Here is a 13,933-nt window from a genome sequence, read left to right as displayed (position 1 = left end):
GGTTGGAGTTCCTGTCGTGGCGCAGTGGTTAACGAATCCGACTAGGAACCATGAGGTTGTGGGTTCGATCCCTGCCCTTGCTCAGTGGGTTAAGGATCCAGCGTTGCTGTGAGCTATGGTGTAGGTCGAAGACGCAGCTCAGATCCTGCATTGCTGTGGCTGTAGTGTAGGCCAGCAGCTGCAGCTCCGATTCCACCAATCCCTAGCCTGGGAACCTCCATATGCCATGGGTACAGCCCTAAAAAAAAAAAAGACAAAAAGACACACACACACGCACAAACACGAGACAGTGTGTCTTAGTAAAGAACAAAAGATTTGGAGTTGGACAGGCCGATGCTTGAGTCCCAGCTGTGCCAGTTATCTACTATCTGACTTTGAGAAAAATTGCTGAATTACTCTGAGCCATTGTTTTCCAATATATGGATGAGAACTATAACATCTACACCATGAAGTTATTTCGAGGGGCTATGTGAAACAGTGTATATAAAAGCCTAGAAAAGTACCCAGTAGGCACTGGTCAAGATGTAACTATTACTAAAACTAGTCTGGCTGCAATCTCATCATGATTTACACTTTAAAATTTTCAGGCCAACCTGCCATCTTAGTCATCTTTCTGAGATTGTTAACAAGGAGAGTTCTTTTTTTTTTTTTTTTTTTTTTTTTGCTATTTCTTGGGCCGCTCCCTCGGCATATGGAGGTTCCCAGGCTAGGGGTTGAATCGGAGCTGTAGCCACCGGCCTATGCCAGAGCCACAGCAACGCGGGATCCGAGCCGCGTCTGCAACCTACACCACAGCTCACGGCAACGCCGGATCATTAACCCACTGAGCAAGGGCAGGGACCGAACCTGCAAGCTCGTGGTTCCTAGTCGGATTCGTTAACCACTGCGCCACGACGGGAACTCCACAAGGAGAGTTCTTAAGAGCACTTGATTTTGAATAAGAAACAGCTGGGTTTGCATTTGAGCAACACCATTCATTTATCATCTATATCACTTTAGCAGGTCAAGCCTCTGTAAGCCTCAGTTTTTGAACCTGTAAAATAGGAATAATAATGCCTCCCTGAGAGCAATGGGCCTATTTTGAAGATTAAATTAGATTGAAAGAATAAACGCAAACTATTGCATTTGGAATGGATTAGCGATGAGATCCTGCTATGTAGCGCTGGGAACTATGTCTAGTCACTTATGATGGAGCATGATAATGTGAGAAAATAGAATGTGTACATGCATGTGCAACGGGGTCACCATGCTGTACAGTAGAAAAAAAACTGTATTGGGGAAATAACTATTAAAAAATATATATATGGCATTTCTCCAGAAAAAAATAATAGTAAATTAGGAAAAAAAATTTGATTGAAAGAGACAATATATTTTAACAAAAACAAGGGCTTTATATACTATGGTGTTCCTTGCACCTGGCAACGTGCCTGCCAGACAATCAATGTTCAAATGAAAAATTAATAATGTATGCAATAGAAGCTTTTAATACAGTGTCTTATTAAGCGAGAGTTATATCTGTCTTACCTCAGTTAAACTGTATGAGGGTGAAGCAGAATTACAAGGCCATTTAATACCTTTTCACAATAGAAATCAGCCTGGAATAGCTTGTCAGATTACCAAGATGTCTCCTTAATTGACTTGGACAACTTTATTCTTAAGAAATAAAGTCCAGGGGACGTGGAGGTAGACAGATGGGGTTAACAGTTGATTCTGGGCTCTCTGGAGATCTCCGACAGGAAGAGTCGGTTTTAATGTTTGGGGATGCTAGGCTCGTAAATGGGAAACGGAAGCGGTACTGAGGAATGGGGATCTGCTACCTCAGAGGGAACCACGAGGAAAGTACAGAGAATCGCTTTCTGACTGCCTGCACTTAAATCCTACCTTGGAACTTGGGCAAGTCACAATTTTTGGTGTCAATTTTTCCATTTACAAAATAGGAAAAATGGTACATTTGGGGTTTTTGTGAGGATTAAACGAAGACAGTTCAGTAGAAGTGAAATACTGAACCGAAATAAGGAGTTATTCCTTGAAGATGAAACTGTGCTTTCTCTAAGATTCTGTTCATTTGGGGGTCTTTTTTTCCTCTTTGTTCTTAAGACTGGAGAATTTCTGCTAATTTGTTTTTAAGTTCCTGACTATTTTGCAATATTAAACCTACTGTTAAGTTCAATTTATGACTTCATCCTTCTAGATGTATGGCTTTCCATTTCTAAAGTTTCTAAGTTTCTCTTTGATTCTTTTTTTTTTTTTTTTTGGTTTGTTTCCATTTATTCCTGCTGAGTTTCTCCATATGTTCTCTCATTATAATCATCTTTAAGTCTGTGAACATATTTATAGCAGCTAGTTTTAAAGATTTTTTTTCTTCTAATTCTAATAACTGGATTATCTTAATATCTGCTTCTATTGACTTTATTTCTTCTGCTTGATTATGGATTCATTTTTCCTGCTTCTTTGAATATCTATCAAATTTTTATATTATGTTGGGCTTTGGTGGTAATACATTGCAGGGTTATTGAATTACGCTGTCTGCTTTTAAAAGGTGGGTTTTTTTCTTCTTGTAGCACAGTTACATGATGGATTTTACTGATCATGTCAGACTGGGTTTACTCTTCATTGGGAGGGGTCTGTTTTAATTTTGTTATTAGTTTCAGGACATACCCCTTAAAAGAGGGTGTGGTCCTCACTCCAAACTCTAGCACATTTCCAAGGTCTCATGAATGAGCAAGGTGGCTCACAAGCTCCTTCACTTTAGCTTGAATTGGTACTGCAGCATATTCCAGCAGGGCGTGACCTCTGGTGGTTTCACTTAGGTCTCAGTCCTGCAACCGCTGCTCTCTTCTGGGTCTCACAGGGTCTCCCTTTGCACATGTGCACGTCTCTGAGAGGTCTGTGGGGAAGAGCCACACAGATGTCTGCACACCTACCCTCTCTCCTACAGCTTCCTCCGCTCTGGTAGCTTACTCCCAAATTCCAACCACTTCACAAGTCCTCTTCTCTGTTCTCTGCTTTCTCAGCTTAGCAAGACTTATCACACTCTGCCTGGTTGCCACTTTCCAGCACCATGGACAGAAATCTGCTTCCAGACTCAAAACCTGGGCAAATACAGGTTCTCCCGTGTTTCTCTTATTTCCAAGACCATAGCACTGAGCTGCCAATAGTCCCACTTCCCGAAAATAGCTGCTTCCTGTGTTTTTCATAGTTGTTTCTAGCAGGACAGCAACGCTTACACAGTTACGCTTTTGTGGCCAGAAGTTGGAGAACTCAAGTTCTTTTTCTTTCTTCAACAGTTATTGTAGTATCCTGTTCTTCAATGGATGAAATATCTTTTCTCACTTTTTTGGAGGTATTAATGATTGTTTGCTTGCCTGTCTAGGCGACTCCTGACATTTTCTGTTTTTCCTGGTATTTCTTTTTCCTTTTTATTTTTATATTTATTTTGACCTCTGACTCATTTTAGAGGCTACCCAAATGTACAGGTAAGTACCATTCAATAAGCTGGAAACTGCAGCAAGGGTGGAAGTTGTTGAATGACGTAACTCACCCGAAAGGAAGTGATTGGAGGAACCGGCTGTTCTATGGAGGGACCTCCAGATGTCTGTAGGGGTAAGTCTGTTTTTGTAAGCTGGCAAGTCATCTCAGAGAGGATTTCCTCAAATCTGTTAATGTGAAAAGAAACAGGCGCTTCTGTCTCATTGAAACAAACACAGGAGAGGTGGAGTCACCCGGCGATGTGGGCCAAGGGAAGAGGCCTCAAGGGGTGAGGGGTATCCAATATTTTCAACCAATCCTTTTACTTTCAGCTGCTGTTTCCCAGTCATCAAAGATAACTGGACCCTCTGATTTCCAACACACTCTCTAGTGCTGACATGTATCTTTCTCACTGCATTTCCCCTGTAAGGAAGTTTCAGTCTTATGTGTATTGCTACGTCAACAAGTATTCTACTTTCCATCTTCCAAAACTGTGTGGTCAATTGAAGTGGGCTGTTATTGCCTCCTTTCAAAATATCTTTTTATTTATTTGTTTTTTTTTTCTCCCTCTCTCTTTTTGTCTTTTTAGAGGCATATAGAGGTTCCCAGGCTAAGGGTCAAATCAGAGCTGTAGCTGCCAGCCTACACCATAGCCACAGCAATGCGGGATCCAAGCTCACAGCAATCTGGATCCTTCACCCACTCAATGAGGCCAGGGATCAAACCTGTGTCATCGTGAATACTAGTCAGATTCGTTTCTACTGAGTCATGATGGGATATCTTAAAAAATATCTTTTTAAAAACCTTTAGCTATATTTTCATGTTCAAGATGGAGTGGCAATGGATGTTTATGTTCAATCTACCATGTTCAACAAGCATAACATTGTTTTTAGTAGAGCGAATGCAAAACTGTGAGGCATAGACAAAGACAGCATAATTAAAGAGCAGCCCTTGAACGATTTTATTCAAGCTCATGCCTCTAACACTGTAGGTGCAATTCCCACACTCATTCCTCCACATATTAGCACATGGTTATGCCTTTGTTTTGCTCAAATGGTTCTTGCCTTTCATTCTAGGTCTATAGAACTGAAACAAGAAGAAGCTGTTAGCGTCCAATGACTTTACTTAAACACGTTATATTCATGTTACCTTATCATACAGGCAAGAGTGGAAGCAGCAGGAGAGGAAAATTGAACAGGTGTGACAGGAACGGAGGCCACTCTCTCCTGCAATTCTGAGTCGCACAATTGTCCAGGTTCCTGCCGATTTGCAGACACATATTAGTGGTAGCCATTATCATTTCCAAGCATGAAAACACAATTTGCAGGGCTCTCTCCTGCCTTTCCTGACTTTATTTTAACAAAATAAACCCATTTGGAAATACCCTGGAAGCAATGTGCTTCCTGCCTCATTACAGCTACATCAACACATCAGCATTCTGGAACTGCCCTGCCTGTTTCCTTTCTCAGCCAGAGCCTCTCATAGCCAATTAAATTCACTATAGTTCAGCTCTGAGACCTAGTCCTTGCTCCCTGATTGCTTTTCAATAGCTTGAGATCTAGTCAACTGAAAAACCAGACCAGTAACCAGGCAGGAATCACCACTGGAGTGAGAAATGATTGAAGAACTCTGGGCTAGGCTGAGGGCTGTCCCACTGGAACATGGCCCTAGATGTAAAATGAGCCTTTTTAGCACCCACTTGAGAGCAGTCGTGACTTCCTACACTTAGGTGCTCTGTTTGTGTTTCAAATACCAGGGCTTAAGAGTAACATTTAGCTGCTGCTCAGGGACTCAATCTGGTCCTTGCCATCTCATGCCAGTGCTGTTAAAACGTTTGTCACAGCATCTAGGAAGCAAAGGGAAGTCAAAGCTCTGAAAATAAGGAACTCAGTGGTGGCATCTGGAATCTGCTGTCCACTTTCAACTCTCTCTCCTGCTTTTCAGTGGCTTGAGATCGAGTCAACTGAAAACCCATATAACCAGTTACCAGGCAGGAATCATCAGTTATGCTGACCCCAAAAAAAATTATGAACATAATGTTGCCAAGGGTGACGGCATGGACTTGGAAGAGCCTGTATAGAGGAGGAAGGATGAAGAAAATCACTTTTTGTGTCAGTCTAGAGACAAGGCCAGTCTCTGGTGTTTCGTCCAAAATCCATAATGCGTATCTTATACACTTAACTGGGAGGTTAATCTTGATGTTTTAAATTTACTGTATGATAGGGGTGAACAGCACTGAACCAAGCAGTGAGAGGAGCGTACCTCTCCTACATATGGCATTCAAGGCATTGCTGCTCTTTTGCAAATTTAGAAAAATACATCTGGGATTTTTTTGTCACGTGGGGCATCTCACTTAGGAGATGCCTTTCTTTCCATCTGGTGCCTGGGGAAACTCTTCATTGCCATTTTCCCCTTTGAGCCCTGTGTTTCTGTGTCTGTGGTGCCGAAATGAGTATGGATCATATCTGGTGACAAAGCGTCAATATACTCCTATATGCAAATATTTTCAGACCTGGCCCACTGTGGCCTCACGGCATGACATTGCTTTGGCCCTCCTTCTCGAGAGGAGAGGGGTTTGGTTTTTTTGTTTGTTTGTTTGTTTGTTTGTTTTCATGTAAAATTAAGCAACTCTGACCCACACAGGTCCCTGCAGCCTGTATCTTTGCTATTCGTGGACTGGCACCTTGTGGAAGGCTCCGTGCCACCCCCTGCCTTTGCTGAACCTGAGGCCCCAAATTTTCCTGAGGATCTTGGCCTGTACCTTTCCTGACCCAATGTCTATGTGTTTCCTAAGACCTTTCTGCTGAGACCCACAGCTACCTCTTTGCTGAGCACTTGCTTCTGCTTAAAATAAGCAGGCCAATGCTTATTTCCCTCAGACAGAGCACATTTAGTTGCTTCTATTAAAAAAAAAGAAAAAAAAAAAAAAGTTAAGCTGCCTGCCTGAGGACAAAGCTGCCTTAAGGTGTAACATCCCGTAATGGACAAAATCCTACATGCAATTGCCTAAGGCCTAATGCCATCTGCCCTGGTTAAAACAGCTAACAGTCACCCAAAGAGCTATACAAACCAGCTGCATTGTTTCCCATAGGCCCCTGACATTGTGTGCCTGGACCACACTGAAATGCTTAGTCCCTTTCTATGTATTCTACCCCAAATCGAATTTCACTATTTATCAACTCCCCGACCGATGCACTAGATGACAACACTTCTTGTATTAACTTTCACTCTTCCACCCGACACCCTGGGGAGTAAAACCTGCTGCTATAAACTCTAACTCCAAAGGAGTGGAGCAGAAAATGTGAGCAGTTTGCTCTCAAGTGTGAAGAAGATGGACAGGAGCTGGGAACATGGAATGAATTTCCCTGCCAAAATCAACGATCATTTAAGACTAAGACTATGGAGAAAGGCCAGGGGTGTTCGTGGTGTTCCGTCTCTATGTAAGGAAATATCCAGAGAGGAGAATTATGATTTTCCTCTGAAAACAGTCATCCTTTCACAGGCTCAGTGATTCTCAATTTTTCATTTTTGTGACATACTAATGGATGATATGTACCCGAGGACACACTTCCAGAAGCTGATGAATAGTTGTGACAGAGTTACCGTAGGCTGTGGGTTATGTACACCTCCTACTAGTCGGTGGTTTTCAACAGGGGGTGACTGTGATCCCTCCTCCACCCACCCAGGGGACATCTGGCAGTGTCTGGAGAAGCTTTTGTTTTCATAACCTGGAAGGATGCTAAACATCCTATAACACACAGAACAATCGCCCACAATGAAAATTATCTGGCCCCCAAATCTCAGCAGTTCTGAGGTTGGGAAACTCTCCTCTAGATTTAACTTCATGTGTTTGTTCCCAAGTCAAAGAAACGTACTGGAATGCAAGTGAGAGAGAGAGAGAGAGAGAGAGAGCACTCCTGATATCTGGATAACCTTGAAACTTCCCTGAGATGTGTTTTAGTAAAATAAATCATTTAAAAATTTTGGTGGCCTGTTCTGTTACCACATATGTTTTTATAATCTGAATTAGTCCATATGTGATTATAAATAAAGGAATGGTGCCAAAAATGTGGAAGTAAGTTTTTTTTTGCATGTGATATATATATTTTTTCTAGCTCATTAGTGCTTTATACCACCTGACGGCCACAGGAAATCCAGATAAAGGAATATAATATTGTACCCAGACCCGTTTACTTATTGATTTATTGGTTGCAAAAATGCATTCAATTCTCCATCACTTCCCTTCCTGTATCCACACCTTTGCAATGTCATTTTGTATTTTCTTTAAAAAAATTTTTATTAAAGGATAGTCGATTCATCATTTTGTAATTTGTGGCTCCTACCAGCATGAACACAAGTTTATTTCCACACCTCTTGAATCTGGAATGGCCTTCTGACTTGCTTTAGCCAATCAGTGGTGGCAGAAATAACAATGGTCATTCTAAGCCTTGGCCTCAAGAGGTCTTGCACCACAATTTACCACTCTTTGAACAAGTTTGGACTAACCTATTGAAGAATGAAAAAAATGACCTGGAGCAGAGTTGAGTTACTTCACCTGAGCTCTTTGAAAGCAGCCTGTCTACTGCGGACCAGAGGTACTGGTCAAGATTCATAACCGAGTCCAGCTGAGATCAGCCAAGTCCAGGTCAGTAAAAGCACTTAGCTGACCTGTAGACTCACTGGAAATAATAAATTGTTGTGTCTTAAGGTACTATATTTAGGGCTTGTTTTATTCGGCCATAATAAAGTAGGTACTCATGGAAACATATAGAAGAAGACCCAGTCCACAGAGAGCCGCCCATAAACCTAAGGTGAGATGGGGTAGGTAGCATGGTTTGAAGAGACAGGCAGATACGAACATCAGTGCAAGTTCTGTTACCTGCACAATATGTGGGTATTTGGGTATTGGGTATTGGCACAGTATTGGGAAGACTTATTTCTTCTTTTGACAATTACTTTTCCCATTTTCTCAAATAGAAATGACAATGCCTTACCTCTCTGTGTTCTTTTGAGGATGATGGAAGACGGTCCAATTTAGGCTACCTCCAATCCCAAGTCAGAATGCATTTTGATTGTTTTAATCACAATCAGACAGGAGATATTCAAAATTAGGTAGAATGTTTCACATGTCATTAATTCCTTATCAAATTCAATTCCAAGCACCATGCTGCAATTACTGTGCAGCTTTTGGCCCTCAGCCTGGAGATAGGAATCTTAATCCTCGGGCCCATTTGATGGTTGGTGGGGCGTGCATAACAGACATCTTGCCAACAGCCTAAAGCACAGCTCTCAGTTCCAAAGGAGGAGAGGGTGTTTCCATCCTTTTGTTACATTCTTCAGGGCAGAAATGGTGGGCCAGCAGTGAAATATAATTACAATTCTCTGTTGTCTTATTTGGGGTATAAATAAGCAAGTTGCTCGCTAATCAATTTACAGAAACAAACATAAAAGCAAATAAGCTGCCTTCCTCAAAAGGGGGTGTCAAACAGGATTTGCATATGCCATTTACTCTGGCAGAGCAGAAATGCAGCCTTGTCTTTACAAAGAGCAAGCACATAACCTCCCGAAGAATAATGCTCTTGATGGCAGCTATTTCCATATGTCTTGACATCAACAATCCTTTTGGGTGCCTATTTCTCTGCCAGCAGTTTTCCATCCCTGGGAGAAGAATGTTTTCTGGATTCTTCAAGTTAACAAAGTGAAAGACTTCTCTAATCTCTCTGCTCTCTACTACTGTCCTTCACAGAACATATCAGAGGCTAGGAATGGGAGAACACAGCTTCTAGGTGTATTGCGATATTGCAGAGCCTGGCTATGCAGGCTTTCATTTGGGGTTCACTTTCTCTGGTTACCAAGGAAAGTCTGCAGTAGTAGAAAGAGGGGCATGGAGATCAAAGAAGATGACCGGAGGCCTTCTTAGCTTGGATATTCACAAAAGCCTAGGCCTGAGACAGAGATCTGCATGCAAAGACTTCATTTTGGAAGTGATTCCAGGAAGGAGAAGGAAAATCAGGGAGAAAGAAATAAAAAAAGGGGAAAGCCAATACAAAGATGTATTATCAAGCTGTCCACTGCTGCCCGTAAATGAATTAAATATAGGAAATACAAATATCTAAGAAAAGCAGGCCGCCTAATACATAATAAGATAACATAAAATACTGAGAGATTTGAAAAAGGTTGTCGTATGCTGCAGGAAAGGTCAGGGAGGTAAAGGAATAAGAGATGAATAACCACACTGGAAACATGAATCAAGTCTTCAGTTACCGAATGGGCCAGTTACTACTCTCTTACCTGCTTCAACCATCTCCTTCCTTCAACCTCTATCAAATGAAACTTTAGTAGGGACATAGAGGAGAATGCATGAAATTATCTTGACCAATTTTTCTATAAATATGCCAGAATCAATCAATTGGGGAAAATGGGTACTGGACTTCATTGTAGACCCCTAGCCAGGCTGTGCACAGACTTCAAAAGATGATGTTATTGCACTGTGCAATTCTGGAACTATTCTCTGGTATGTGCCTCATAGTCCAAAGTTACTATCTTTGTTTGTGTGTATATTTAATTTTTTTGGAGCAGACAAAAAAAAAAACACATTCAAAATATTGGTGAATGTGCCTGAGCTTTGTTACTTTTGACATAAAAAGGGCAATTAGGAAGACTGGATATTTTACTAAGTGCATAAAGAAGGAAGTGAGTTAAAATTCACTTTCCATGAGGTTAGATGATTTTACAGAAGTCCTTCCAGTTAACCTCAACGAACCTTCTAAGGAAGACATCATTTTCTCGATTTTACGGATGTAAAAGCTAAGGCTTAAAAGTTGAGTGACTTGCTGAAGGCCCTACAGAAAAGTGGCAGAGCAAAACTCTAAAGTCCACTATTTTTTGTTGCAGCTCATGCTTGAAGATGAGTCCTAAAGAGTTAAAACAGTTCTAATTAAGGGCAGCAAATTCACCTTTCCAAGGGGAAAGACTGTACTCAATAAGAGAAAAAAATCTGGATACTTGGGCATATTCCTAATATATAAAGCATTATTAAATAATATTTTAAATTAAATAATATTTTTTGTTGTTTTTCTTTGTATGGCCCTATCTGTGCCAAATGGAAGTTCCTAGGCTGGGGGCTGAATCAGAGCTGCACCTGCTGACCTACACCACAGCCAGGGCAACACCAAATCTGAGCTGCATTTGTGGCCTATGCCACAACTTGTGACAACACCGGATCCTTAACCCACTGAGCAAGGCCAGGGATCGAACCCGCAACCTCATGGTTCCTAGTCGGATTCGTTAACCACTACACCACAATGGGAACTCCGAATTGTCTTATTTTTAACATAAAGGGAGATATGAATGGTTTACTAATTGAAAATGTTTTTCTCCCTCTCTCACTAAATAGGTGAGAAGCAGAGAAGCATGTCCTTCTCTTTTTTTTGGCGGGGGGGAGTGCTGTGCCTGCAGCATGTGGAAGTTTCCAGGTCAGGGATCAAACCTGCACCACAGCAGTGACTACAGCCACTGCAGTGACAACCCTGGGGTCCTTAACCCCCTGCGTCACAGGAGAACTCCGCAAAGCAAGTTGCTAAAGGGACACTGCACTACTACTTGCCCTGGGTGCTCACCAGACAGTCCAGCTCTGACCCGTGCTACACCCAGTTGGCTGGAGTTGCCACAGTATACTGTGCTCACATCTCTACATTTGTTTCTCCTTCCCCTCTGTGGGAATGCTGTCCCCATTATAACAGACTCCTTATTGTTTAGTGTTCAGATTAGCTGTTGCCTTCCCCAAGGCGACCTCCCCTGAATCTCCCAACTCCAAATTAGATCAACTGTCCCTTACTTGGGTTCCCAAATAACATAATAGAATAATCTCTCAATTTGATTTCCCCTAAGTCTGTCAAACAAATAACTCGAGTGAAGGAGTGAATATTTGGTTGTATAAATTCCCTTGCATTTCGTGTTATTAGAGGTACCCTATATGTCTTAGGAGACCTATCCTTCTCCCTTTTCAGTATATGCAAAATGAATCTTACTTTATACTGCCACAATTCTCTTTTCAGCAAAACAGCACTATGCAAATGCAGTCACTTCATTAAATGAGAATTGATGGCAAAGACACAGATCTCCTAACCAGATTTAGGGATTTTAAATGCTCAGAGCTCTCATCCTCTGGGGGTCTCTAAACTGTGATTATGAACAATTAGAATGAAATTTATTTGTGGCATTTAATACCTAGAAAAATTCCATGTCCTTCTGCATTTTAATTGGTGACTTTTTTCTCTGAGAATAGTCCCTTTAATTGACTCTAGCAGTGGTGAAGATAGTTCCAATTAAGGTCTCATTCCTTGGAATTGGAAAAACAGCTAACAACACTAGGCAGGAGCATCTGATCTGCTCAACACAGACCACTGCCTGTACCTTAGCTTCTAGGGAAAGATAGTATCTGGCTGTTCAGGTTAGTTTGAGTCAAAAACACTCCCAAGGAGTTCCTGTCGTGGCTCAGTGGTAATGAGCCCTACTAGTAGCCATGAGGATGTGGGTTTGATTCTTCGCCTCGCTCAATAAGTTAAGGGATCTGGCATTGCCATGAGCTGTGTAGCTCACAGATGTGGTCAGATCTGGAGTTGCTGTGGCTGTGGCATAGGCTGGCAGCTGCAGCTCCAATTCGACCCTAGCCTGGGAACTTCCATATGCTGCAGGTACAGTCCGAAAAAGACAACAACCACAACAATAATAAACAAAACAAAAAACCACTCCCCAAATGGGAAAGACATTGGATGTGGACAAATGTCCATTATCTCTGGTTACCCTGTTTGGTAAGTTAAATCTTTCTTTTCCTGATATCTTGGATCTTGGCTGTTGTGAGTAGATTTGGCTTTGCTTATTGCACTGACTGGGGGACTTTCTTCATCTGTGGTGAGAATCCCCCATTCCAGTTTCCCAGTTTCTTAGAGCCCCGCTATGGCACTAGTCCCCAGATTCCCTGTCCTGGGGGAACAGGAGACAGCACAGCTCATCAGCAGGTCTTGGTCCTTCCATTTGCAAAACATCAGTTAGAACTCAACGAATATAACACTTGAATATGAGAATGATGGCATCAGAACCAACTGGAAGATCCACTTGACACAAATTCATGCACCTCTAATTCAGATATGTGGTTGGCTCCAGGAGGGTCTTGGTTCTTTCAGCAATCTGCAGGTGATTCTGACTTTCAGCTAGCTTTGAATCCACTCCTGTAGACAACTCCCTAATGTTCTTTCCAGTGTCAATATTCTATTATAAATTATAATATAGTTGAGAATTTAGGCACCAATACCAGTATGGAAGTTTACTTTGAGCCAGTGGCTCTTTCATCATTGCCCCTCAAATCTTAACGTTTATATCTCCACTTGATATTGAATTTTTTTTTTTTCTTTTTAGGGCCAAACCCACAGCATATGGAAGTTCCAGGCTAGGGATCAAATCGGCTACAGCTGCTGGCCTCTGCCACAGCCAAAGCTGTGTGGGATCTGATCCACATCTGCAACCTACACCACAGCTCACAGCAACTCAGAATCCTTAACCCACTGGGCGAGGCCAGAGATTGAACCTGCATCCTCGTGGATCGGAGTTGATCTTGTTAACTGCTGAGCCACGAAGGGAACTCCGGCAATGACTCTTGATGTTGAGAGTAGCTGAGCTAAGGTGATCACAAGGCCATAAAGTTTAGATTTACATAGTGAGTTGTAGGTACTTAAAATCTTTTCTTTACATCATGTGTCTGTTTACATTATGTTACAAAGCTAGGAAGTCATCAGAGTGGAGGTTAATTATTGCAGGTTTACAATTAAGAATACTGAGCCTCAGAGTTTCCATTGTGGCTCAGTGGGTTAAAAACCCAACTAGTAACCATGAGGGTGAGCGTTTGATCCCTGGCCCTGGCCTCGCTCAGTGGATTAAGGATCCAGCATTGCCACAGGCTGTGTGTAAGTCACAGATGCAGCTTGTATCCTGCATTGCTGTGGCTGTGGTGTAGGCTGACAGTTGCAGCTCTGATTCAACCCCTAGCCAAGGAACTTCATATGCCACAGGTGTGGCCCTAAAAAGAAAAAAAAATACTGAGCCTCAAAGTGGCATGTCTTCTTACTCAAAGTTATGTGTGTAAACCAGCCACATCAGCTGGGAACTTGTTAGAAATGCAGTTATTTCAGGCCCCACTCAGACCTACTGGAAAACATTTGGAGTTTAATAAGGTCCAAGGGCAATTCTCCTTAAAGTCTGAGAAGCAGTGGGTTATATGTCTTCTCCCATGGTCCTACATCAGGCACAGCTCAGGTTAAGCAAAATTTCCGCAAGTGGAGAGATCATTTGCAAGGAGAAATGCCATTGCAGCTGATAACAAAATCAGGGTGTGCACCATTTTCTTGGTGAGGAAGCTACATGCCACAAGGAAGGGAGTCAGGGCTGTCAGCAGCCATCAGACACTCAG

At 42.1% G+C, this 13,933-nt stretch overlaps 1 long non-coding RNA gene across 1 annotated transcript in view; it reads right to left on the bottom strand.

Moving 5' to 3' along the window:
• Positions 1-4,789, bottom strand: part of LOC110262276 — a 36,515-nt gene extending 31,726 nt beyond the window's left edge. The window contains exons 1-2 of the long non-coding RNA XR_002347104.1: positions 4,618-4,789; positions 3,542-3,656 (exon numbers count right to left, since the gene is read on the bottom strand). This is a non-coding gene — a long non-coding RNA (uncharacterized LOC110262276). The remainder of the gene's footprint in view (positions 1-3,541; positions 3,657-4,617) is intronic.

This window comes from Sus scrofa, chromosome 9 (genome assembly GCF_000003025.6).
Source record: "Sus scrofa isolate TJ Tabasco breed Duroc chromosome 9, Sscrofa11.1, whole genome shotgun sequence".
Lineage (NCBI taxonomy): Eukaryota > Metazoa > Chordata > Mammalia > Artiodactyla > Suidae > Sus > Sus scrofa.
Note: the sequence above shows the minus strand (reverse complement) of the source record. Positions and strands in the feature narration are given on the sequence as shown.